Source organism: Hydractinia symbiolongicarpus, chromosome 7, assembly GCF_029227915.1.
Source record: "Hydractinia symbiolongicarpus strain clone_291-10 chromosome 7, HSymV2.1, whole genome shotgun sequence".
Lineage (NCBI taxonomy): Eukaryota > Metazoa > Cnidaria > Hydrozoa > Anthoathecata > Hydractiniidae > Hydractinia > Hydractinia symbiolongicarpus.
This window is the reverse complement of record NC_079881.1, coordinates 32,328,083-32,352,375: the sequence shown is the minus strand read 5'-3', so window position 1 is coordinate 32,352,375 and position 24,293 is coordinate 32,328,083. Positions and strand designations below refer to the sequence as shown.

General features: G+C 31.1%; 2 long non-coding RNA genes across 2 annotated transcripts; both read left to right on the top strand.

Annotated features, from left to right (window-relative positions):
• On the top strand, positions 1 to 13,733 carry LOC130649056 (uncharacterized). Its single transcript, XR_008982997.1, has 10 exons — positions 1 to 646; positions 724 to 1,264; positions 1,632 to 1,700; positions 3,341 to 4,711; positions 5,035 to 7,660; positions 7,784 to 8,445; positions 8,569 to 9,134; positions 11,200 to 11,281; positions 12,035 to 12,549; positions 12,693 to 13,733. It is a non-coding gene; the product is annotated as an uncharacterized LOC130649056 (long non-coding RNA).
• A 7,108-nt stretch (positions 13,734 to 20,841) lies between these two features.
• Positions 20,842 to 21,612, top strand: LOC130649120 (uncharacterized). The gene is made up of 2 exons (XR_008983005.1): positions 20,842 to 21,015; positions 21,339 to 21,612. It is a non-coding gene; the product is annotated as an uncharacterized LOC130649120 (long non-coding RNA).
• The last annotated feature ends 2,681 nt before the right edge of the window (positions 21,613 to 24,293 follow it).

Genomic DNA, 24,293 nt, shown 5'->3' with positions numbered 1-24,293 from the left:
TCCACGAAAACTATGATCATTAAATTAAAATACCCAAAAAGAGAAAAAAGGAACAATGCGGCCCAAGGTTAAACTTTTTTTTATCATTATTACATTTAATTTTAACTTTTATATATAATATTGTAATCTATCTGATCGTATTACCCATACTTTTAAATTTTATTATTTTACTATTTATGTCTTTTTATCATTATTACATTTAATTTTAACTTTTATACATATTATCTGATCTTATTACCCTTAATTTTAAGTTTTATTAGTTCACTATTTATATCTTTTTTTATCATTATTATTTTAAATAGCAACTTTTATATAAATATTTTAATTTAATTTTATATTTTATTATTTTATTTTATATAGTAATTTTTACTTTATGTTATATTTTATAATTTTATATTCTCTTTTTATCATTATGATTTTATATTTTAACTCTAAATCTAATATGTGAATAAATTGAACCAAACAATACTAAATTACCGCAAGAGTTTTTAGAAGATTCTGAATCCGTCACTGTGTCCCTCATTTTTTTTGCCAATACCTCTTCCCTTTGTACCCTGGCTTCCCCAATGATGAAGATGATAGCTACAGATACACGTCTCCACATGCTCTCTGAAATCCTCTAATCACTGTGTCTTCAGCAAATATGGTGAGAAATGTTTATTTTATTTCTAATCTGTATTTGATGTTCAAAAATATTTTTAAAAATAATTTCTTGCATTATAGTGATTCTGGTGATTGTTCAAGCTACGTCCTACTGTTCACGCATGGGTGCTGCTGTTAATATCAGATTATAATTAAATTTTAGACCTTTTTTTTCATAATTATTTTAATGTCTAATATTTTAAGATTTTGTCTTTTAAATATTTTTTTATGCTATTTTAACATTTTATCTTTTAAATATTTTTAAATAAAATTTTAACATTTTATATATTTTAAAATTCTATTTTAACATTTTATCTTTTAAATATTTTTTATGCAATTTTAATATTTTATCTTTTTTAAATATATTTAAATGCAATTTTAACATTATAACTTTTAAATAAACTAAAGGTATTCAGTCTAAGAAATAAGTTTTGCAGTGATAATAGTAAATACATTAACATTTAACAATACGCAACAATGAAGCATCCGCAACAAACAAATTTGCTCATTATCGGCCACTTACCTCCTCCCGGTTTGCTGTACTCCTCTGCAAGATTGCTCGCACAATAACACTGCACCACCTCCACCTCTGCACCACATCCACCTCTTCTCGGTTCCAAGGGTAAGTTAATCGTTGACATGTTTTTGGTGTCATTTTTCTTTTGTTTGCCTCTCGTTAATTACTTTGCGTAACTCTTAAATAGTGCTAACAAATCATATTTATAAAACTAAAGACATAAGAACCTGAAATTGTGTGAATTGAACACCAACATTTAATGAATTAAAAGACTTAAATTAAAATATAATGGTGTTAAAAGTCACAAAATTGCAGCACTAAACAATAACAAAAATAAACGTAAAGATTTGCGTGCACATTTCTATGCTAAACGCGTTAGTGTAATAATCTCACGTTTTGTTTAGTAAAATATTTATGTAAAATATTTTGTACTTATATATACGATTTCTGATAGTACACATTACTGTTATAGCATTGATGACTCCATTCCTCCTAATTCCTTCTACAATATATTATCCGGTAAAAATCATCTTCAAAACAGGTATTTCATTTCAAAATTAGTGCTGCTGCTAGTTTTCCTTTGTTTTCGATTTTCCTATTTCATTAAATATTCTGTTGTTACAAATATTAAGATTATTTTTTTGTTGTTACGAATAACATTTTTTTTGAGAAAATGCTGCGAATGTAGAGTGAATTCCATCTCCTCCATTCTGTTTTAACAAAAGTGTTTTTGCCACTTAAAATTTGTTGCTATGGGTAAATGCCATCACCCCAATTTTTTTGCTGATTCTTAAAATTTGTTATGATAGGTGAATTCCATCTCCCTAATTTTCTTGTTGCTGCTTAAAATTTGTTGCTATGGGTGAACTTCATCTCCCCAATTTTGTTGTTGTCACTTAAAATTTGTTGCTATAGGTGAATTCCATCTCCCTAATTTTCTTGTTGCTGCTTAAAATTTGTTGCTATGGGTGAACTTCATCTCCCCAATTTTGTTGTTGTCACTTAAAATTTGTTGCTATAGGTGAATTCCATCTCCCTAATTTTCTTGTTGCTACTTAAAATTTGTTGCTATGGGTGAACTTCATCTCCCCAATTTTGTTGTTGTCACTTAAAATTTGTTGCTATAGGTGAATTCCATCTCCCTAATTTTCTTATTGTTATACAAAATTTGTTGCTATAGGTGAATTCCATCTCCCTAATTTTGTTGTCTTGGGTTAATTCCATCTGCCCAATGTTGTTGTTACAACTAGTTGTTCCGGGTGAATTCCATCCCACCTTTGTTTTTGTTGTTGTCTATTTTTCAATGGGTGAAGTCGACCTCCCCATCAATTTTAATTATACTGTTGCTTCTATTCGGTGAACTCCAACTTCCATCCCAAAAAAATTTTTGTATATAATTACTTACAATTTTTTCTACGATTTTAGAATAATTTATAGCAAAAAAATATTTTTTTATATTTAATCAATTTAAAACCAAAAAAATATTTTTATATATAAATTTTTCATTACGATTTTGTAATATGAGTTTCAAATATTAAAAAAACCCCAGAAAGTGCCACATTTTTCATAAAGTCGACTTATTATCAAAACGTGTTTTTGTTTCCACAACATGCAATACAAGTACAGTTAATAATATCAGCAAAAAACTTTTACATGTATTTATTCAATTTTTTTATTAAAAAATATGCCAAATAAGTTGTTCCCTTAAAAAAAATTGCCACATATCAACAATTTCACACAGTTGATTAAACCTCTAACGATTTGTACCTTAAAAAAGAGTGAACTCTTTCTACAAAGACAGTTTTTTAAGTTGTTCAGTTATTAAATAGTTAGTTTACTTCTTCAAATAGTTACGTTTGAAATAGACTTTTCATAGCAAAGTATAACCAAATTTAACAATTTGCCGTCCATGTTGTCAAAGCTGATTTTTACCAAAAAGACATATTTCCAGAAAGCTCATGGTTTCGGATAATGTTCTCTATACAAAGGTAAAATTCTAAATAACTTAAATTACTCTGTTTTTCAAACATTCGATTTTTTAACATTTGCGTCTGATACTTACTAACATTCTTAAAAGTCCTAATTTCTACTTCTAAACACACAATGTGGTACGTGTTTCTGAAACTGAACCCTTTTTTGTTATAATATTTATGTGTTAACATTTTATTGTAAAATTTTTAGAAACAAAACAAAACAAAAAAGGACCAGGAGAAATATTCTACATCTGATGTGCTGCCATGAACATATATTTAAAAGATGTACAAGGTATAACTTTCTTTTTACATTTTGTTTTTTCTTATATGTACACAATCAGTTTGAAAATCTTTTTAACGCAAGTTTGCGATACAGCAATGCAACTGCTCATCTTCACAGTATATTTGCATAATTGTGTTCCCATTAAAATACATTTTTGTGTTTCCAATAGATCGTGTTGAAATTACCTGCTTTGAATTGTTGCTACACGTTATATCATGCACATAAAAGATTGCCCACTAATAACTTTGTTTTGGGACATAGCAGTTAACATGTATGACATCGTAGAATTCGTCATACACCTTGCAGACCGAAGAAATACGTTGATTCTTTTTGAGAACATTACATTAACAGTACCTGAAATCTGACGGTTCAGTGATAGTTGGTAAACTTGTGCCGAACCTTCGCCATCATGATGGAAGACTGTTGTATAAACTGCTGAAGGGTCATATGCAACTAAAGTTGCAACTGAAGAAGCTATGTTGCGTAGAAAGAAAATAGAAGTAACTACATCGCAATGCAGATTGTACTAGTCTTTGACAAAAGGTGGAAGTTTCTTTCAAAGAATAACAAGCCGCACAAGAACTTCTGCATTCTTTCCTTTCAGGGATGAGAAGTGATAGAAAAGTAATGGATTTTAGCTGTACTGAAACAAACAGTTGTGAATTGCAAAGCATGCGGATTGGTGAAATATACCATGCTTGGGATCTGGTGTGTTACCTTGAGTTAGCATCCCTTGCCTGTTGCAAGACACCAGTTATATGTATAGGCACTATCCGCAATAACCAATAATTTTTGTTCAACGTATACAATAATTCAAATGTTATATTTAATGAATTTCTTTCTGGAGCTTTTCCGTTATTACCATCCTCGATTGTGGACACAAATCTCACCATAAATGATGTTATTGCACTTCATCATGTGTTGTACATTACGTAAAAGGCTCTTGCTTTAGTTTTATCTCATAAAATAACATTCTATGAGTTGCTATTGTTGTGGTTAAACATTCACATTCAAAATGCACAGATTAAATCGATGCCTTACTGCACCATTCCACATGAAATTCAATTGACAATTTATTGGATTCTATAGTGAAGCTGTGGCTATGCTTTCATGTTTTTGTAGTTTGTGTGAGAGCATTGATGTACTTGCAGTACTCCTACTTATAACAGTATCAATTACCAATTAATTGTGGTACCAGAAAAAAAATAGACGTCTTGGGCCACATTTAATGCAGTGATCAGTACGGCACAGCTATGTCGAAAATGTCTCATGTTTTATTCATTGTCTCTCAAAGAGGTAAGCTCGTGTCATTAAAAAAATCTGTACGCTAAAGAATACTGCATGTTTTGTTATTGTGTTAAAATAGATATTTCTTTCGAACACTGCTTCTTATTTTATGGCTTAACTAAGACGAACTATATGACTGAATAATTTTCTCACTTTTGCATTGAATACAACCTCAAAATGTTGCCATACTTAATTTTCTTGAAATTTATTTTACCTGCTAGTCTTCCCACTAAGCGGACAACCGTTATTAAAGTATATGAAGTTCCAGCAACATTTCCATCAAAAAGACAAATTACTTCCCGGCAGTAATAAATGTTTAACAATCATTGTAGGTTCTGATGGACATCACAGAAGTGAGAAAACAACTGCACTTTCGCAATCTGACAGCACTGGTTAAATGCTGTTGGTGGAAAAACATGCCGCGTGAATGAAATCTCCTGCAGAGTTTGATCAATTACTTAGCAGTTATATTTATTGCTAAGGAAATGTAATTATGATGAAAGTTGTTTGTTATGACAACTTATTGTAATATTGTTTTATAATAACATATTAATGAAGTTGCTTTTACTGACACTGTTGCAATAAATTGAAAAATAATTAAAAGTTGTTTATTGCCAGGAAAATTTTTCTGGGGATTTAAAAAATATGTTGTTTACCATGTCTTTGTTAACTGTGACACCTTATCAATATTGTTCTACTTTTTTCCTGTTTTGTTAAAAATATGCGATATCATGTGCTCTGGAAAAGGTGGTAATGCTGGAAGCGCCACAGACAACATGCACGGCAATACGTGAAAAAACTTTATAATTGTTCACATTTCTTTCGTTACTGTATGTTGTTAACAACAGTCAACTTTTGGTAAGCAATAATACGACTTTACGCTTAGCAAAGTATAACGAGCAGGTAAAAACAGTCAGACAGTAATTTAAAGTTTAGACCAGACTGCATTAAAGTAAATCTGAAACTTGTTTTCCTGTTCTAGTTTCGTCCCCTGTAATAATTTAAGGTAGGTGTTATTGACGCCAAGTATAGAGTGGCCATACATTCAGCAATTGCGATACCCAAATGCTTTTTGTATAACCAAATGTTCTCCGAAATATCCAGATGATATCTTACATTAAAAACGTGTTTTTTTATTATTTTTTTCTAATATTTCTTAGAAACAGTATTCATATATTTGTGATATCGAACACATAGCTATAATTACGATTTTTAGTTATATATATTTTTAATTGGCTCGTTTTCGTATATTTTAGAATTTTTACAATCATAGAACCCTGATCTTTTTGTTATATTTTCCAATTTTGTTATTTCTTGAAATTGATATGTTATATCACAGGCTATTTAACTGACATTTTTATATGTTTACATGTTATTACGTATACACGTGTGTTTTTTATTTTAAATTTCAAGACTTACTTTCCATTATATGAATATTATAAACTTAGTGTTTTGACAATTATTTTAGTTATTTTATTCCCAAAAGGTGTGTAAGGTAATGGTCTGTGTATCTGGCCTTGATGTATGACATTTTATAGTATATTTCCACGTGACGTGAAAGAGATTTTTGTTGCTGATTATCGGTGATCATACGATAAAACGTCCACGTGTTGAGATTGAACCATGCAATTGTAAGTGAACGTTGGCTGGTATTTAATGCTGCTCGTGCTGTGCAAAAATACGCTTGTCGTAATGTCAAACAAAACTGCATAACGAATGTTTTCCGAATTAATTCTGAGTGAACGTTGGTTTGTAAGTAATGCGGAATTTGATTTTGCATGCTCGTGTAACGATTCTAATACGAAAACACGTATACAGATCGAATGTGAGTAACAAAATGGGATTGGCATGGTAAACATGATTTGAACGAAATTTATGGATTAAGTTATTCGCTTTACAGTAATCCGTAAGACGACTTAGTCAGACTGAACATTATAACAGTAAGTTTCACTTAAATGCGTGTCGCGTATGGATAGCATGATTAAAAGTATCAACTCACTTAGAACTTTCTTTCTTATTTTGAAGATGATCACTATGATATATTTTCTCCAGATGCTTTGTCAAAAAATATTTTAACATCTTTAGGTCGCATTTTCATCAGAACATATTACAATCGTTTCAAAAGTTTAGTAAAACGTAAAAACGTTAGATTTCTCCAAAAATCTAATGCATCAGTAATATAATAATTCTAAGCCTTTCAACGCTATTATACCAGAGTTTTTTGCCCATTGTAACCCTGGAAAAGGGGGGAGAGGGTGGGTAGGGGATTGTGGTATGTATCCTTGAAGACTGAACCATTCATTAGCATATATAAAAAATTATTTTAACATCAAAACAGCGCAAAAAATGTTTTAAGTTGACCTGCCGAAAAAATAATTCTAAGAAACAGGAAAGTTCAGTTTCTCCAACCAAATATTTTGTTCACGATGGATAAATAAAACTTAAAAAAAGTCACCAAGTTTCAGAACTATCATCAGCTCTCTTTTTGTGACTTATGCCTGCACAAGCATATAATCATTAAAACGGGATAAGCACAAAGAAGATTTTGTCGTTTTTAAATTTGACGTCCTGTTTAACAAATGCGTGTGATCTGGATCATACATCATGTAAGTTGTTAAAAGCCGAATCTTAGAATATCAATTGTTTACTTTTAATTTCTTAACCCTTAAAATACTCTCGCGTTTAAATGGTTTAAATACCAAAAAACAATTCGTATTTAAGAATCCCAGTTGTCATCGGTTGCTAAGGAAATGACATAGATAGTTTGATTTCGAAAATATTTTAAACTACGACATCAATGAAACTCTCAAAATTTGCACACCACATCAAATAAAATGATGTAAATTTAAGTTGGAGTCAAAGATATTTTTCAGTTGTTTTGTTATTTTTTAGAAAAAGTTTATTCGAAGATGGTTAAATTCATAATTTTCATCTAAAGAAAGAAGTCTTCCCAAAAACGTATGTAATTGCCATGTTATCTAGCTTACTTGTAACGCCTTTTTGTTTTCAATTTTCTTGCCTTAAACAAACAATGGTATTATATTACCACATATTGCTAAGAAAATGTGTGAATTTTTTTAGGTAAAAGTTGCCATGTAGAAGTTAAAGATGACAAAATTATATGTTGTTATAATGGCTTCTAAACACATTCTTTATAACAATTCAATTTTTTGGCTGCTATGGAAGACCTCAAACAAACTGTATAAAAACGTCGTTGGGTAATTACGAAAAAAACGTGTCACATGGATGTTAGAATTATAGCTTGTGTCAAATTGCTTGAGATGAAACGGAGTGACATCTAATGCTAGTGAGTTCGTTCTGTCAAGTGCTTACACAGAATTTACAGTATCAGAGAGTTTAAAAGAATCATTTTAACCTTTTTGGAAGCTGAATTATACAAGCGTCAGCTACGTAATCCAAACAAGAAATCGCATGAAGAGTTGTCTAATTCGATTTAATGTTGCTGGTGGTGATGGATACATTGAAGAGTACAATCTCCTTTCTCACGATTACTTTGGTCGACTGAATAATTCTATTCAGGTAACTGGTTTGATTTCGAAAATATTTTAAACTACGACATCAATGAAACTCTCAAAATTTGCACACCACATCAAATAAAATGATGTAAATTTAAGTTGGAGTCAAAGATATTTTTCAGTTGTTTTGTTATTTTTTAGAAAAAGTTTATTCGAAGATGGTTAAATTCATAATTTTCATCTAAAGAAAGAAGTCTTCCCAAAAACGTATGTAATTGCCATGTTATCTAGCTTACTTGTAACGCCTTTTTGTTTTCAATTTTCTTGCCTTAAACAAACAATGGTATTATATTACCACATATTGCTAAGAAAATGTGTGAATTTTTTTAGGTAAAAGTTGCCATGTAGAAGTTAAAGATGACAAAATTATATGTTGTTATAATGGCTTCTAAACACATTCTTTATAACAATTCAATTTTTTGGCTGCTATGGAAGACCTCAAACAAACTGTATAAAAACGTCGTTGGGTAATTACGAAAAAAACGTGTCACATGGATGTTAGAATTATAGCTTGTGTCAAATTGCTTGAGATGAAACGGAGTGACATCTAATGCTAGTGAGTTCGTTCTGTCAAGTGCTTACACAGAATTTACAGTATCAGAGAGTTTAAAAGAATCATTTTAACCTTTTTGGAAGCTGAATTATACAAGCGTCAGCTACGTAATCCAAACAAGAAATCGCATGAAGAGTTGTCTAATTCGATTTAATGTTGCTGGTGGTGATGGATACATTGAAGAGTACAATCTCCTTTCTCACGATTACTTTGGTCGACTGAATAATTCTATTCAGGTAACTGGCTGATCAAATGGTATTATTTTAGAAATTGTTGAAAACAATGCATGAAACCAACATAAAATATTTTTTGCCAAAACATACGAAGATCATAGGTGTTAGCAGTAAGTATCGGTTTATTGAGTTGTTTGTGCCAGAAATGTATTCTCATCATATGAAACCCACGATAAAAATAAAATTCAACCCAATTCTTGAGAAATTGAAATGTGTACCCGCCAGAATGAAAGGTTCAACTTAATTGTTTTGAATGTCTCAGTACTGATTGTGCACCAGTCATTCGTTCATTATCACTTAGTTGATTGTGGTGCTGCTAAGTATTTGACGTTTAGAATTACCACTGTTCTTCCTGGGGGTTGGGGTGATTCATATTAAAGGTTATTTAGCATTGCTGGAAAATCAGGTAGTTATAAAATAAGAATGTCTCATGGAACTCATCCAGTTTGGCGATAAAAGTGATGGTAACGACTGATTTTCTTTTAATTGTGACACCTTCTATTGTGTTAACTCGTTATTGTCATGCAAAATTACAAAAATAATTTTTTTCATTAAAAACACCCTAAATCTCTTATAATAATACAGAGACTGTGTCTGTTTGTAACAGGCAAAGTGGATATCGTCATTTTCCTTTGATGTTGCCGAAAAACTTTTGTCTAATATGTTAAATTTTCTGACGTTATGGCGCGACGTCAATAGCACTAGCTTAGGGTCAATATCCTATATATTAAATAAATGAAGTCATTACAGTGCACTTAAGACTTTGAGGTCAAATAATTTGGAAACGAGATGGTGACGTCAATGATTTTTCACCCCGTAGGTAACTAGAGAACCAATTTGGGTAAGTTTTCCAAACCTGGCTCCCTGAATCCGTTTCGGAATTAACGGGTTGATGACCTCATCAAGAACCTTCAAATCCCAATATCTCTGCAACCGTTTGTCAAAAGTACATGATCCTATACATTTTCTTGATCAGCGTTTCAAGATCTATACGATGAAGACAACGGGTATACAAATTTCCTAAAAAATAATTTTAGTACTTTTATTAGGGACTTCGCTGACGTCAGCACAATTTTCCAAGCCTTATATCTTATTAACCGTTCATCAAAAGTACATGATCATATACAATTTCTTGACCAGCGTTTTAAGCTCTATACAATAGAAGCAACGTGGAAAGAAGGTTCTAATTTTTTTTTTTGTGGATGGATTGCTGTCGTCATCAAAACATCTAAAACAACCTGTTTTCCATTGACCTTCTCACTAAGTGGATTTCTCCACGGGCCTTATCAACTAGTATTAAATAATATTAAATAGTCTTAAATCATCGTTTATAATTCAGGGACACTACGTCCAATTGCAAAATGTTTTTTCATAATCTAACCATAAAATATATACATTAATTTAACTTTTTTATAAATTATCTGTAGTGTAAAAAGTGCAGTTTAATTTCATTGAGATACTGTTGTATCGCGGCTCATGGTTATTGCTGCTGTGTGATTGTCGCGTGATAAAGATATGTGCCTACGAAAATTTTATTGGATGGATCCATCCAATCCAATATTGATACATTGCCACTCCGTCATACTGTTGTCCTTTTAATTCAGAGATTGCATTCATACCTGCAGAACTTTAGAAAATTTCACTAACTTAAGTTTTTGTTGGTAATACAAGAAATTACAAGCAACTACAATATCATGGAGACGAATATTCAAGAAATTAAGTTGCTGATGGTGATAATAATTGTAAAAGTATATTTTTACACCACATACAATCTATAAGAGGATACACCTGTTTTGTCAGGTCTTTTTTGTTGGCTAGCCAATAGTGCTAAGGAGAGAAACTAAATTATTAAATACCTACTACAGCGCATTTTTAGTTTCCATTGACGGGGTGGTGTCTTTCATTTCGTGGTTGTCTAGTGTTTCTGCACCTACTGTAGACCAGTAGGGGAAGTTGATTGATTAAATACACATTTTAATAGTGGTGCTATTAAATTATTTAGTGTGGCAGTTTCATCCACACTAATTCGTGAAGTATATCTATAGTTAAGAAATAACTACCGCTGGTGGTTAATGTGGAAATGTTTAAGAATAAATGCAACAAAATTTTAGTTAACTTATAACGTGTGCTTCTTAACAAGTGATGTCATCTTTTTTCTATCGTTATTCTTGGTAGCGGTGGTTGTAGTGTTGATACTGACACGATGTATGGTATCTTTGCTCACATGAAAATGGACAAATGCTATGAGTTTTGACAGGTACATGTTTACATAATACACTAATCTACTTTCCGTTATAATTATAATATTGACAAACGTTTTAAGTAAAATCAGCCATTAAATTATTTGGTGTTGGCAGCTTAGTCATCGCTTGATAAGCTTACATCCAAAAATTTTTGCCTTAGATTTTTGGAAAACCGACCCTGAGGTATATATTAAGTGCGCGTTCCTAATGTTCAGGAGAATTGAAAACTATTTTGCTTTTTTGTTTCTTCCACATTGCATTTTTGTCCTAATTGTTTATAACCTGTAACTAAAATAAATTATTTATATTTTTTTGTATCTTGACCGTAATTCAGAACGTACGAAAAGAATTAATAAATACCGCGGACTAAAAATGCATTTTAATCAATTTGAATCGGTTTGAACCGTCCAAAGTAACAAAGTTTTGACTTGATCTTTTCGGTAATCAGTCCTCCATTTCTAGTTTATGTATTTCATTTGACATTGCATGTAAAGCATCTGCTTTGTATCTGTGGCAAAGCTCAAATCTTCAACGCATTTCTCTGGAAATGAAAACAAGTGTTTCAACAAGGGACGACTTTACATTTAATACGGATAGTTTCATATTGTTTTTGAAAATAGTGTACAAATCATTACTTAATTTTCTCTTGTGATTAAATTTAAAATTGCGATTTTATGATGTTAGTAAACACATTACCTCTTTGCATAAGCTAATCTTCACTGTTAAAATAGGTGGAAATTTGCAATAAAGATTATTAATTCTTTTAGATTTTGAAATATGAACGAAATAATTGGTTTTGACAGTAACTCTAATGTGTAAGTGAAAAAAAAACTTGACAGCATCTGTGTAATTTCATCAATGGGCTCAACATCACACGTCTGAGTTAATATCGTCCTATACGGAAACTGCAGAAAAATTTAGAACCTCTCACGAACTTAAACCTCACTCAAGATGAAGAAGATGAATATTATATTTTGCATGAAACTTCTATAACAAGGAACACGTACCAACTGCGCCAGGCTACCTGAAAATTTGATTTCAAGTTTAAATAAATCAAACGTAGGTATTGGAGTTTCGACTAAATGTGTTAGAGAAAACAAATTTTCCTATTAATCGTTGTATTTTTATTTATTTTAATTTATTTTCTCTATTTAGTGTGTGAACATTTCAACATACAAACAATTTTGCACAGTCGTTACAATTTTTGAAGAAAACGAATCAATTTTGAGTTAACAGATACTGCGTTTCTCCGTCACAATGGCAAGATCAATTTCTATGCAAGGTGATAATGTTTTTTGTTATCAATTTTGTTCTTAAAATTTTAACCCGAAATATCTGATATTCTGATAAAAAATGTTCTTATAACAAATATGTGCAAAGTTTCAAAAATGTGTAGCTACTTAATTTATAAATAACATGTTTTAGTTCGATGAGTATCCAGATCAGTTATACCGTCCTAACCATCATCTCAGTTCTTTGCACAAAAGTAATTTTCTTCAAGGTCTGTGTGCTTTTGTATACTGAAATTTAAACTTCAATACTTTATGTGCGTACAAATCTGGCGCACAAACAAAAGATTTAGTACAAAAATTACACACCAAGCGTTTCACTTGAATATTATAACGCGTAAAATACGTTCATGATACTATTACACTAAAAGTTATTCAGCGCGCAACAAGTGTAATACCAAAAAGACGTTTATAGGCATTTCAGACCGCGAAACTTGTCTGATATGGCTCTTTTTAACAAAATACTGTTTTTGCGCTTATCTATACAATTTCTTATCAATTGCTACCACATCCATAAGACAATCATGACTGATTGGAATGGAGGCCTATGGATGTTGCGTACAGCTCAGCATGTTTAATCTCAATTTGCTGCTTCTGGTAACTGCGTGTATTTATTTGACGTCTATTGCTGTACATCTGTAAGCTAATTTAGAAACTGGGGCTCTTGTAGTCGAAAAACGCCCCTCAATTTCACCTATAATCATAGCAGCAGTAATTTTCGCAAAACGTAACCATCCGTGACAATAAACTTACCTTGCCACTAAAGAAACTTATAGAAAACAAACAACCGATTTAATCCCAACAATATCATACCGTTCGTACAATTAAAGCTATAAAAACATCACAAGTCATGCTCAATATCATAACGAACAGCAGCTGCGGTTTTTTTTTTGCCTGTTAATTGGTTTGTTTTGTACTGTATCTTAAGAGATTGTTTGCGGTACAAATGCTTAAGTCATAGGCTGAATTTTATTATCAAACGTTTTACACATGTACGCATAAGTAGCTTTGTATTTTTTACTTCCCAATCTACATTCAGTGCGCACAACGTAAATTTATTCTTTCATTGCAAGCAGCAACTTTTTTCCTTTTTTGGTCTAGTCTCTCAATAAAAACTGAAATATCATCCAGCAAACTTTCCAGACTATTTATGCACTTACATATAGCGCCAATTCGCAATTGAATTTATCAATACTTACCCTCAAGGTGAACAACTGGTGTAACGCGCAACCAAATGCACGTCCTTCCAAAAATATCCAACCACTTCAATCTATATATTTACCATGGCAAGCACAAGCATGTACCGTTCCCCACATTGCTACCACGCCACTGACTGTACATAATAAAAATTAACAGAAGAAATTCAACCGTTTCAATCTAAATATTACCATGACAGAAAAACCGTGTATGTAATGTGCGCCTACTACTGGTTCTAGTGATGGTCCTGAGTGGTTTCTTAAATAGTTTTGAAGCTGCATCTAGATTTCATTTGAGAATATTTCATTAGGCCGTGTTATATTAAGCAAAAATCACACATCGATCTAAAGGTTAATTAACATGTCCAATAAAATCAAATGTGTTTAACAACTTGTAATTTAAAAGCCAAATCTAAATACTTACTTTGCCATGCCTAAATCATTTCCGTGTGTTGCATATCTACCGCAATATTTCAATTCAAAATATTAAAAGGACAGCTTGTCATAATTTATAATAAAGAAAATCATTCATTTTGGTATTATGTATCAAAAAACAGCGCCAGCGTGCCGATTATGATAATAATACAGCATTTTATAATTTTTGGGACGATAATACCGTAACATATGTGAGCATTAATTTAACTTTGTTTACATTTAGGTTTATTATAACGACATCTACCATTTCGTTGCGTTAGAAACAGTAACAACGGAAAAATGTACATTTACAGTTTATAAAATTCTTCTCTAAAATATACGCCGTGTATTTTATAAGAGTAGTGCTTTCTGGTTTCAGCCGTGATGTTCTTAACTTTCTGGAAAAATACTATATCAATTGTTCTTAACATATTCTTAGCGTGGCTATGGCCTAAAGATATATAATGCTTTAGTATAGGACTAGCCAAATTGCTGTGGATTAACGGCTCTTTGTCCCATTTTTGTAACTAAACTGCAGAAAAAAGAGAAAAAGCCCTAGAATCGACATTTCTTATTACTCTATATTTATACCCGCTGAAACTATATAAGGTTGTCTCCATTTTATATAAATTCTTCTTTTGGATGTACGCGCTGTTTTTAAAAGAATAGTGTGTTTTCGTTTCAGCCTCCCTGTTCTTATATAATGTTTTAATAAAATAAAGGCTGCTATAACTTGCTATACCGAGTAAAAAATTAAAAGCTACAGAAAATTACTTTTTACAGTTTATATAACTTTTCTTTTTAGGATGTACTCGCTATTTTTATAAGAATAGTGTGTTTTCGTTTAGTCTCCATGTTTTTATATAATGTATATAAAAACATAATATATAATAATAAAACAAAGACTGCTATAACTTAAATATGCTGTTCTATGCAAGGTAATAATATTCTTTGTTATTAATTTTGTTCGAAAGGTTATAAGCCTAAATCTCTCATATTCTGATAGAAACCATTCTTATAATCAGAATCAAAATCAGTTGAAATATCTTGCACATCATATATTTGACGTCAGGAGCGTATTTTCAACTAAGCCTGCCGTTTGATCATTCGCTATAACGGGGAGTGATTTATGCAAGCCATAGCTTCATAAATAAGTGACATCGCAATTATTTGCACAGAAGTCATTTTCTCAAAGGTTTGCATGGTTTTGTAAAATTTCCACCAATGTTATATCATTGCCAGGCTATCTTCGCGCCCTTGCGTACAAACAACAATTTTAGTACAGAAATTTTACGTTAAGCCAATAAATATAACGTGTTAAAATGTAATTTTTTTTCTAAGAAAAAGAACTGATTGTGGAAAGGTGTTTTAAGCGTCGATTTTTCCTTTGTATTTATTGGTAAACTAAGCGTGGACGAAATAAGTTCATGCTATTGCACAAGAATTTCTAACGCGTGAAGCAGATTTTCTTCAATATAATTCCACTTAAGGTATGGCAAATAAAAAGCTTGTCTAATACGACGCTTCTCAACAGAATAATGTTTTGCGCTTATGAATACAATTTCTTATCAATAACTACCGCATCTATCAAGCTATCATCTAGGAATATGTAGGAAAAGATAGCATGGTTAAAATCAATTAAAATCGTGTAGTATATAATGGTCTGTTCTACTGCGCACAGAGCACAAATACTTGCAAAAATAAATTGGTGTCCGTTTGATTTTTCTTTTTGGTTTAGTCAAACTTATTCACACCTAGCATAATTGATTAGTGTAAAGCTCTATGCTGGTTAGTTTCACTTCAGCAAGAAGTTTAATCTTGATTTGTGAAACTGCTTCTGTTAGCTATATGCGTATTATTTTGTAATAGAAAACGCCACTATAATCACGCCTATATAATTAAAGCAGTACTAATTGTCGGTAAAAAATAACCATGCATGACGATATACTCACTAAGTACACTTCAGAACACCACACCATCAACACGTCCTACAAACTGATCAAACACAAACAACCGTTTTCATATAAAAAATGTAACCGTGACGTACCATTAAAGCGCAATTAATTCATATCTGATATCACAACGAACAGCAGCACTTCCGAACCCGTTTACTCAATTTATACGACTTGACCTAAACTGAGTTCACTTTTCGGTCCTTGTATATCAGAAAATTTTAATTGTTCTCTCCTATGTTGTTATTACCCGTTGTTTAAAAAACTTCCTCGCTGCTTTGACTGCGTAGATTTTCTGCATTCTAGGAACTATAAAAATAAAATAGTATTTATAAAAATCGGCGCTCGTATAATTGGTTGCACAGAAGTACTTATGTTTTTTTCTCCGCAATCTATTTTTAGTCCTTTTATTATTTTATTGCATGTTGCAACTGGTGTTAGCGTCAAGTTAAAAATTGTTAACTAGGCTTATGCAACATAGTGGAAAGAAAAATCTCTTCCCACCGAGCTCTATGCTTAAAAAAGGTGATATACTATGTTTTTGACATCATTTGTAGCGGATGAAATTAATTGTAATTGAATTACATTATGGGTACAAGTTTAATAATTTTTCTCGTTCCTCACTAAAAACATGTTAGGCCTGAAATATCACCTAGCAAAATAATAAAGTGTCTTGATTACGACTGCTCATGCGCTATTTTTCTCTTGTTCATGTTAAAAAAACGTTTTGCGCCGTTCTCAAACGATAATAAGATGACTTTATCACATCACCACTTATGCACACCGCCACTTGCGCAATCAAATCTTAACAATACTAACTCTCACAGTCGATTGCTCTAGCGCTACCGCACCACAATACATGACGTCTGGCTGGCATAGCACAAGTTGTATGGCAGTCATGTATTAACCAAACAACACCATAGCGACATTTTCTTTAAAGAAATAACTTGACATAAAACTTTCGTTTTCGTAAGAGGTCTTATAAATTAGTCTGATAGCTTTCCGCTGTTCAGAGGTTCATAACAGTAGTCTTATATAACTTCTTTTATTTATCTTATAACCAGTGTTGTTCAATCAAATTTCTTTCGATTTCTCGAAACATATCATCAATGTTTCGACTGCATAATGTTACATTCATTTATTTCGTGCTATTCAACCAGACATTGACTGACATGGGAACCGTAACCCATTGTATAACTATTTATTTGGTCGTATTACTACAAACAAATAATCCAGATCTTTATAAATGTTACCTTGCGAGGGGATTCCCAGAGTAAGATGTATTTGAATCATATTCAAAACAGGTATTTCATTTTAAAATTAGTGCTACTGTTATCATTATTATTTTAAAATTTACGTTTTCTACATAATTATTTTACTTTTAACTTTATATATGTATTATTTCACTTCATTTTTATCATTATTTTATAATTTTTATTTTATTGTTTTATTATATACTTTTATTATACTTTTATATTATCTTATTTTTTATTATTTTATTCTGTACTTTTATCATTATTTCTTTAAATTTTAACTTTTTTATGTATTCTTTTACTTCATTTTTATTACCTTTATCATTATTTTATGTTTTATTGTTTTGTTGTATACTTTTATCGTTATAATTTTATAATTTGTTATTATATTCTGAACTTATATCATTTATTATTTTAAATTTTACCTTTTATATGTATTCTTTTACAACATTTTAATCATTATTTTACAATTTCAGCTAAATTTTATTAATTACTTGTACTTTTATGCTTATTGTTTGAAATTTTAACTTTTATCAGTATTTTATAATTTTATATTTCATTAATATATTTCATCAGTTTTATCATTGCTATTTTAAAAGTTTTCCTTTGTTTTCGATTTTCCTATTTCATTAAATATTCTGTTGTTACAAACGTTAAGATTATTTTGCTGTTGTTAGGAATAACATTTTTTTTTGAGAAAATTCCGCGAATGTAGAGTGAATTCCATCTCCTCCATTCTGTTTTAACAAAAGTGTTGTTGCCACTTAAAATTTGTTGCTATGGGTAAATTCCAACACCCCAATTTTGATGCTGATTTTTAAAATTTGTTACGATAGGTGAATTCCACCTCCCTAATTTTGTTCTTTCTGTTTAAAATTTGTTGTTATGGGTTAATTCCATCGGTCCAATTTTGTTGCTACTTAAAATGTGTTGCTATAGGTGAATTCCATCTCCCTGATTTTCTTGCTGCTATATAAAATTTGTTGCTGTAGGTGAATTCCATCTCCCTAATTTTGTTGTTGTGTTGTTTCTGCTAAAAATTTGTTGTCATAAGTTAATTCCATTTGCCCAATTTTGTTGTTACTTTTATAATTAGTTGTTCCGGGTGAATTCCAGCTCCCCTTTGTTTTTGTTGTTGTTTAATTTTCGATGGGTGAATTCCATCACACCTTTGTTTTTGTTGTTGTTTAATTTTCAATAGGTGAATTTCACCTCCCCATCAATTTTACTTTTGAAAAATACTGTTGTTTCTATTTCGTGAACTCCATCTCCCATCACAAAAATATTTTTGGATATAATTAATTATAATTTCTCTACGTTTTTAGAATAATTTATAATAAATTTTTTTTTATATATATAATCAATTTATAACAAAAAATTTTTTTTGTATATAATAAACCTTTCGTTACGAGTTTTTATTATGAGTTTTAAATATTGAAAAAAACAGAAAGTGCCACATTTTTCATCAAGTCAACTTATTATCAAAACGTGCTTTTGTTTCCACAACATACAATACAAATACAGTTAATAATAGCAGCAAAAAGCCTTTGCATGTATTTATTCAATTTCTTTATTAAAAAATATGCCAATATATAAATATTGTTCCCTTAAAAAAAAATTGCCACATATAAACATTTTCAAAAGTTGATTAAACCTCTATACAATTTGTATCTTGAAAGAGTGAACTTTTTCTAGAAAGAAAGTTTTTTAAGTTGTTCAGTTATTAAATAGTTAAATTACTGTTACCTTTGAAATGAACTTTTCATTGCAATGTGTACCTTATTACGACAATTTGCCCTTGATGTTGTCAAAGCTGTGTTTACCAAAAGACATATTTCCAGCAAGCTCATGGTATCGGATATTGTTCTCTATACAAAGGTAAAATTCTAAATAACTGCAATTACTCTGTTTTCCAAACATTTGATTTACTAATTTCTTAAAAGTCCTAATTTTTACTTCTAAACACACAATGTGGTATGTATTTCTCAAACTGAACCCTTTTTTCTTTGTTATGATATTTATGTGTTAACACTTTATTGTAAAATTTTTAGAAACAAAACAAAACAAAAACACAAAAGGACCAGAAGAAATATCCTGCACCTGATGTGCTGCCATGAACATATACTTAAAGATGTACAAGTTTGCGGTTGACTTATGGACTCAAAAAATTTAATATAAGGCATCATTTTATTTCTTTTTACATTTTGTTCTTTCTTGTACACAATATTTACACAATCAGTTCGAAAATCTATGATACGCAAGTTTGCGATACAGCAATGCATCTACTCATCTTCACAGTATATTTGCATAATTGTGTTCCCATTAAAATACATTTTTGTGTTTCCAATAGATTATGTCGAAATTACCCAATTTGAATTGTTGCTACACGGTATATCATGCACATGAAAGATTGTCAACTAATAACTTCTTCGTTTTGGGACATAGCAGTTAACATATATGACATTGTACAATTCGTCATACACTTTACAGACGGTTGAAGGTTCAGTGATAGTTGGTAAGCTTGTGCCAAACCTTCGCCATCAGGATGAATGACCGTTGTATAAACTTCTGACGGGTCAGAATATACAAGTCTAAAGGGAAAAGTGACATTCTGAGTAGGGGCAAGCACGAAGAAATCATTGATTTCTTACTCAATAGTGCAACCAAGCGCTGTCACAGTTTTTGTTGCAGTATTTTACTAACTTACCCATTGCAACTGAAGAAGCTATGTTGCATTATTTGCCGAACCTTCGCCATCATGATGGAAAACTGTTGTATAAACTGCTGAAGGGTCATATGCAACTAAAGTTGCAACTAAAGAAGCTATGTTGCGTAAAAAGAAAATAGGAGTAACTACATCGCAATGCAGATTGTACTAGTCTTGACAAAAGGTGGATGTTTCTTTCAAAGAAAAACAAGCCGCCAAAGAACTTCTGCATTTTTTCCTTTCAGGGATGAAAAGTGATAGAAAAGTAATGGATTTTAGCTGTACTGAAACAAACAGTTGAGAATTGCAAAACATGTGGATTGGTGAAATTTACCATGCTTTGGATCTGGTGTGTTACCTTGAGTTAGCATCCCTTGCCTGTTGCAAGACACCAGTTATATGTATTGGCACTATCCGCAATAACCAATAATTTTTGTTAAACGTATACAATAATTCAAATGTTATATTTAATGAATTTCTTTCTGGAGCTTTTTCGTTATTACCATCCTCGATTGTGGACACAAATCTCACCATAAATGATGTTATTCCACTTCATCATGTGTTGTAAATTACGTAAAAGATTCTTGCTTTAATTTTATCTCATAAAATAACATTCTATGAGTTGCTACTGTTGTGGTTAAACATTCACATTCAAAATGCACAGATTAAATCGATGCCTTACTGCACCATTCCACATGAAATTCAATTGACAATTTATTGGGTTCTATAGTGAAGCTGTGGCTATGCTTTCATGTTTTTGTAGTTTGCATGAGAGCATTAACGTACTTGCAGTACTCATACTTATAACAGTATCAATTACAAATTAGTTGTGGTACAAGAATATAAATAGACGTCTTGGGCCACATTTAATGCAGTGATCAGTACGGCACAGCTATGTCGAAAATGTCTCATGTTTTATTTATTGTCTCCCAAAGAGGTAAGCTTGTGTCATTATAAAAATCTGTACGCTAAAGAATACTGCATGTTTTGTTATTGTGTTAAAATAGATATTTCTTTCGAACACTGCTTCTTATTTTATGGCTTAACTAAGACGAACTATGTGACTGAATAATTTTCTCACTTTTGCATTGAATACAACCTCAAAATGTTGCCATACTTAATTTTCTTGAAATTTATTTTACCTGCTAGTCTTCCCACTAAGCGGACAATCGTTAATAAAGTATATGAAGTTGCAGCAACATTTCCATCAAAAAGACAAATTACTTCCCGGCAGTAATAAATGTTTAACAATCATTGTAGGTTCTGATGGACATCACAGAAGTGAGAAAACAACTGCACTTTCGCAATCTGACAGCACTGGTTAAATGCTGTTGGTGGAAAAACATGCCGCGTGAATGAAATCTCCTGCAGAGTTTGATCAATTACTTAGCATTTATATTTAGTGCTAAGGAAATGTAATTATGATGAAAGTTGTGTGTTATGACAACTTATTGTAATATTATTTTATACCAACACATTATTATGAAGTTGCTTTTACTGACACTGTTGGAATAAATTGAAAATATATTAAAAATTGTTTGCCATGAAAATTTTGTTTACCAAGTCTTTGTTTATTGTTCTAATTTTTTCTATTTTGTTAAAAATATGCGATATTATGTGCTCTGAAAAGGATGGTAATGTTGGAAGCGCCACAGACGACATGCCAGTCAACTTTTGATAAGGAATAATACGAGTTTACGCTTAGCAAAGTATAACGAGCAGGTAAAAACAGCCAGACAGTAATTTTAAAGTTTAGACTAAACTGCATTGAAGTATATCGAAATTGGTTTTCCTGTTCTAGTTTCGTCCCCTGTAACTACGCTTAAGGCAGGTGTTATTGACAGCAAGTATAGAGTGGCCATACATTCAGCAATTGCGATATTAAAATGCTTTTTATATAACCAAATGTTCTTTCTTAGAAACAGTATTCATATATTTGTTTCTTTCCTTTCTCTTTTCTTCTGTATTTTCTGTATTTTCTTCTGTATCTTTTCATGATTAAGCACCTTATGTAATTATGTTATCTTTTTCTAATATTTTTGGAACTGTGATATCGGACGCATAGCTATAACTACTTTTTTTTAATTTTATGTATTTTTAATTGACTCGTTTTTGTATATTTTAGACTTTATGTGAAAATTTTTACAATCATAGTACTTTTATCTTCATGTTATATTTTCCAATTTCTTTATTTTTTGAAATTGATATATATATATATATATTTTTTGACGGGTTATTTGACCGACATTTTTATATGTTTACATGTTATTACGTATACACGTGTGTTTTGTATTTCAAGTTTCAAGACTCACTTCCCATTTTATGAATATTATGAACTTAGTGTTTTGACAATTATTTTTAGTTATTTTATTCCCGAAAGGTGTGTAAGGTAATGGTCTGTTTATCTGACCTTGATATATGACATTTTTATAATACATTTGCACGTGACATGAGAAAGCTATTGTTGATTATCGGTGATCACACGATAAAACGTCCACGTCTTGAGATTGAACAATGCGATTGTAAGTGAACGTTGGCTGGTATTTAATGCTGCTCGTGCTGTGCAAAAATACGCTTGCCGTAATGTCAAACAAAACTGCATCACGAATGTTTTGGAATAAATTCTGAGTGAACGTTGGTTTGTAAGTAATGCGGAATTTGATTTTGCATGCTCGTGTAACGATTCTAATACGAAAACACGTATACAGATCGAATGTGAGTAACAAAATGGGATTGGCATGGTAAACATGATTTGAACGAAATTTATGGATTAAGTTATTCGCTTCACAGTAATCCGTAAGACGACTTAGTCAGACTAAACATTATAACAGTAAGTTTCACTTAAATGCGTGTCGCGTATGTGTAGCATGATTAAAAGTATCAACTCACTTAGAACTTTCTTTCTTATTTTGAAGATGATCCCTATGATATATTTTCTCCCTATGCTTTGTCAAAAAAATTTCAACATCTTTAGCTCGCATTTTCATCAGAACATATTACAATCGTTTCAAAAGTTTAGTAAAACATAAAAACGTTAGATTTCTCCAAAAAACCAATGCATCAGTAATATAATAATTCTAAGCCTTTCAACCCTATTATACCAGAGTTTTTTGCCCATTGTAACCCTGGGAAAGGGGGGGAGAGGGTGGGTAGGGGATTGTGGTATGTATCCTTGAAGACTGAACCATTCATTAGCATATATAAGAAATTATTTTAACATCAAAACAGCGCAAAAAATGTTTTAAGTTGACCTGCCGAAAAAATAATTCTAAGAAACAGGAAAGTTCAGTTTCTCCAACCAAATATTTTTTTCACGATGAATAAATAAAACTTAGAAAAAGTTACCAAGTTTCAGAACTATCATCAGCGCTTTTTTTGTGACTTATTCCTGCACAAGCATATAATCATTAAAACGGGATAAGCACAAAGAAGATTTTGTCGTTTTTAAATTTGACGTCCTGTTTAACAAATGCGTGTGATCTGGATCATACATCATGTAAGTTGTTAAAAGCCGAATCTTAGAATATCAATTGTTTACTTTTAATTTCTTAACCCTTAAAATACTCTCGCGTTTAAATGGTTTAAATACCAAAAAACAATTCGTATTTAAGAATCCCAGTTGTCATCGGTTGCTAAGGAAATGACATAGATAGTTTGATTTCGAAAATATTTTAAACTACGACATTAGTATCAATGAAACTCTCAAAATTTGCACACCACATCAAATAAAATGATGTAAATTTAAGTTGGAGTCAAAGATATTTTTCAGTTGTTTTGTTATTTTTTAGAAAAAAGTTTATTCGAAGATGATTAAATTCATAATTTTCATCTAAAGAAAGAAGTCTTACCAAAAACGTATGTAATTGCCATGTTATCTAGCTTACTTGTAACGCATTTTTGTTTTCAATTTTCTTGCCTTAAACAAACAATGGTATTATATTACCACATATTGCTAAGAAAATGTGTGAATTTTTTTAGGCAAAAGTTGCCATGTAGAAGTTAAAGATGACAAAATTATATGTTGTTATAATGGCTTCTAAACACATTCTTTATAACAATTCAATTTTTTGGCTGCTATGGAAGACCTCAAACAAACGGTATAAAGACGTCGTTGGGTAATTACGAAAAAACCGTGTCACATGGATGTTAGAATTATAGCTTGTGTCAAATTGCTTGAGATGAAACGGAGTGACATCTAATGTTAGTGAGCTCGTT